This window comes from Nicotiana tabacum, chromosome 1 (assembly GCF_000715075.1).
Source record: "Nicotiana tabacum cultivar K326 chromosome 1, ASM71507v2, whole genome shotgun sequence".
Lineage (NCBI taxonomy): Eukaryota > Viridiplantae > Streptophyta > Magnoliopsida > Solanales > Solanaceae > Nicotiana > Nicotiana tabacum.
In genome coordinates, this window is record NC_134080.1 from 156,604,664 (window position 1) to 156,609,408 (window position 4,745).

The following is a 4,745-nucleotide window of genomic DNA, read 5'->3' on the forward strand; positions in this document are numbered from 1 at the left end:
TAGGAAAAAAAATAGTTTATTTTATTTGCCCGAACTACGTCGGTTTGATTCTCACCGGATGTGAGATACGTAGACAACCCTCATCGGGCCCAACTTCCCCTTTTTGCAAAAATACCTAGAAAATGTCAAAAATTTTATTATAAGTCGGGCGGTGCCGTTGTTGTCAAAAATAGCCAAATGTTCCTGAAAGGGACGCCGAAGGGCTGACTTTGCATAAACGGCCACTTTTGGTCATTTTTTTTTGAATTTTGACCAATTAGCCCACACAGCCTTAGAATCCTCGTCCCCGAGGCTCTGTAAGGCCGTGTTCTCAATGTCGGGTTACTATTTTGGAAAAACAAGAAAAAGGTCTTAAATAAATCAAGTGATGCTGTTTTGTCAAAAATAGCCAAATGTTCCCGAAAGGGACGCCGGAAGGTTGACTTTGCATAAACGGCCACTTTTGATCATCCTTTAGAGTTTTGATCGGTTGACCCTCACAGCCTTAAAATCTTTATCCCCGAAGTGCTGAAAGGCCATGTTCGGAAAATCGGATCTTTCTTTCTGAAAATATAGTCAAATCATTTTTTTTGAGTCAAATAATTTTTTGCTTTTGTTTAAATCACCTTAATAAATGTGCAGGATGATCGCAAGTGAAAACAAACCCTTCACCGTCTTTAGCGAGGTCCCTCTCCAGCTCCATATGTGGTGGGATGATTTGGGAAAAAGCAGCAAAGAAATAGTGTTCAGAGTCTTGGGGGGTCTCGTCAGTCTACTAAATGTCAAGGCAAGGATGGATGTCATCGAGGCTTTGATACCATTTTGGGACCCGACCCGAAATGTATTTCGCTTTGCGAATTTTGAGCTTACACCCATACTGGAGGAAGTAGCAGGTTATGCGGGTATGAATGGGAATCTGAGAAGTCAGTATCTGTTGTCACCAAGGCCGGTATCGCCACACCGATTTCTGGACTTGTTAAATATCAGTCGGACTGTGCAGAATAATGATTTATCAAAAGGATATTGCGCTCTTCAGTTCTTATATCAGCGTTATGGTAATCCGCGGGGTTTTGCCGAGCCAAATTTGGGACTGACTTACGCCTGGAAACAGAGGTAAATGGGAAGCCAGACTAACCTTGGCATTCATAACGGCATTCTTGGGAATCATGGTTTGTCCACGAGACGACAAGAAAATAGAGATAGGTCTCGTGGGGATGGTTGATGTCGCAATGAAAAAGGCTGACATCACTATAGTTCCCCTGATCTTATCAGAAATATACCGAGCATTGACCGTGTGTAAGGAGGGAGGAAGTTTTTTCCAAGGTTGAAATCTATTACTTCAGTTGTGGATACAGGAACATCTCTGCCATCGAGTGGGGTATATGAACTTCGGGCTGACTGGTTTAAACTGCATTGAAAAGTTTGAGAAGCGGGTAACGGGTGTTGCGTTCCCTGAGGGTACTAGAGATTGGTTTATACGACTGAGATCACTAACGGCGGACCAAATTGAATGGGCATTTGGGTGGTTTCCCGCTACTGAAGCAATATACATGTCGGCCAAAGAATGTTATGTTCTTCTTATGGGTGTCTGTAGTATCCAACCATACGCTCCCCATCGGTTGTTGCGTCAATTGGGAAGGTTCCAGATTATCCCTCATGATGAAGATTTGAGCAAGCATACCATCGAGCTAAAACCGAATGCCACAGTCCCGGAAGATACAATTCGCAAATTGTGGCATGAATACAGATTCCTTGAGCCCAAAACTATGGTGCGAGATTTAGCCAAAGGCGAGGTGGACCCGAAGTATGATGCATGGTTTGGGAAAAGGTTCCGGATTCGTCAAAGGCCTTCTAAAAGAGCCCATGTCCAGCAATTCACGAATGACTCACAAAAACAATGGAGGTGGATGGCAAGAGAAGAAGGCTATCGGGTTGAAATTGGCAAGCTGAAACAGCAAATTGAGGATCTGAAATATGAAAATAGCATGCAAGTCGATGCTGACATAGGAAAAAAGAACAGATTGACTCAAGCAAATAAGGCCTTGAAAGCCCAAATCCAACGAGTCAGAATGGATGCCGACAACCAACAAAGGAACCGGTCCGACGAAGGTCTGATAACTGGGTTGAGAAACCAAGTCATTGAAAGCTGAGAGGGTTTGGCAAGATCAGAGGCCTGCATAGCAAGAATTCGGGCCAGATGAGCAAAAGGTACAACAGCGCGAGTAAAGCACTTACGACAAGTGAGAAGGGATTATGAAGTGAGCATTGAAATATTAAGAGAAACAAATTCCACTCTCAAAGATCGGGTCTTTAAACAAGCCCGAAATGCCAGAACGGGCAGGAAGCGCTGATATGATTTAATGGCCCGAATGGAAGAATAAATGGAGAGGTTCCAAGATCAACTCGCTGACAACGCTCAAGTACTGGGAGCAAAGAATCAACGAATAGAGTAACTGTTCATGGAAAGGGATAGAATCAGGGGTAGAATTGAGGAGATTGGGCATTACATCACCATGAGGTGCCTAGCATGTGAGGAAATACCCCGTGATACCCTTTTTGCTTCAATCATGGGTTACGTCCATCGAATCATGGAAGAATTAAAAAGCTTGCAAAGGGCCTTGCACCAAAGCCCGCGGAAAAGCCGAACGATGCCCCGTGGGCACCAAAATTCAAAGCGTTAATGTACTCCTAGTTCAAATCTGTATTTTTCTATTTTCAAAAGTCTGTTGTCTGTCCGTGTGTTTCCTTTTGGCATCAAATTATATTAGTACTTCGGAGTCTGTATTTTGTTTTCCTTTTCCAAATGGGTAGTTTGTAATAGAAGTTTTAGTAATGAAATAAATTTTCCAAAAATTGGTGTCTTTATTTGTGGTAGAACTACGCACGGTCTGATTCATGCGGGGACATGATACGTAGGCAATCCACATAAGATTCGACCACCGCTAAAAGAAATAGTGAATAAAAGAAAGGAAAAGAAAGAAAGAAAAAGAGAGAAAGAGAAAGCAAATAAAGGAAAGTTTTAGAAACACCTAAAGGGCACAAGTAAAATAAGCCAGGATGATGCATACGGAGCAAAGACATGTTAGAAATGGTTAAACTGCCAAGGAACATTGCATTCCCCAACGTGCAATTGCAATATGTGTTAAACTCTAACGCTTACAAGTTTGTTGTTTTCCAGAGATTTCAAACCAGTTAGTTTCTTAGAACTTTCTGGCAGATTACCATTACCAAACAAGATCCAAAGGGCCCATACCGAAAAGCATGACTAACTCAGAAAATAGTGTTGAAGAGGAAAGGACGGAAAGTCAGATGCTGAAAGAGGCAATGGAAAAAATGGAAAAAATGAGACTGGAGATGAACGAAATGCAGCTAGCCCTGGCTAGGGTACAAAAGGGGCCCGAACCACCCATTATTCCTAGTCTCCCACCAGGACACACGCCGGAATACCCTTCACCCGGCCCTTTGACAAGCTTCCCAAGTCACCACTACTATCAGGGAAGAAATCCCTATGATCCCCAAGCTCCACCACCCAATCAGAACCTTCCCCCACCAAATGTTCATGTTTTCGTGGCACCCCCACCAGCCACATTACAAAGATCATCCAGTGGGTCGTTGTTTCAGGCTCACGATAACCAATATTACCCCCTGAACCTACCCTCAAAGCACCCGAGCCATATACTTATAATCCTCACTTTGAAATCCCGGTGGAGACTGAAAAGCCGGCTAAGGGCCCGGAGCAGGACGAAGTGCTTCGAAAATTTAAAAGCCTGGAGCAGTCCTTCAGGAATATACATGGGTTAGGCAATCAGGTTAGTGTAGCTTACAAAGATCTATGTCCTTTCCCTGATGTTCAATTACCGACAGGGTTCAAGATGCCAAAGTTTGATCTATACGAGGGGCACAGTGATCCAATGGCACATCTGCGAGGGTTTTGCAGCAAGATGAGAGGAGCAGGTGGTAAAGATGAGCTGCTAATAGCTTACTTTGGTCAAAGTCTAAGTGGGTCTACACTGGAATGGTACACAAGACAGGATCCGAGTAGGTGGTACACTTGGGACGATCTAGCACAAGCATTTACAGGTCACTTCCAGTACAACCTTGAGATCGTCCCTGACCGTCTCACATTGCTGAAACTTGAGAAGAAGCCGGGAGAGAGCTTTAGAGAATTTGGGTTCCGGTGGAGAGAACAGGCAGCAAGAGTTGATCCTCCGATGAGAGAGGGGGAAATGGTGGACTACTTTCTGCAGACTCTAGATCCAACTTACTTTGGTCACTTGGTGACGTCAGTTGGAAAATCTTTCAACGAGGTGGTGAAAATGGGCGGTATGATTGAAGAGGGACTTAAGTCCAACAAAATCCTGAGCTATTCGGCAATCAAAGCAACAACTCAGGCCATTCAGAGCGGCACGGGAGGTGCGCTCGGGAAGAAGAAAAGAGAAGAGGTCGCAACAATAGAGACAGGTAATTGGTCCAGATCGAGAGGTCCTTTCCCCCACAACCAAGCCAGACCCCATCACCCAAATTACCTACACACTCCAAATTACCCCCCACAGCCCTACTACCCACCACAAGAATTACATTTCTCCGTCCATCAAGCCCAGACATATACCCAGCCTCCGGCTCGCCCACAGTGGCGCGCGCCGGCTCCCCAAAATACTTATCCACCTCCACAGAATACATATCCACCTCCACAAAACATATATCCACCACCAAGGGCCTACAGGAATCCCACAGGGCCAGGTTTCCGGGGGAATCAAGCTTTCAGA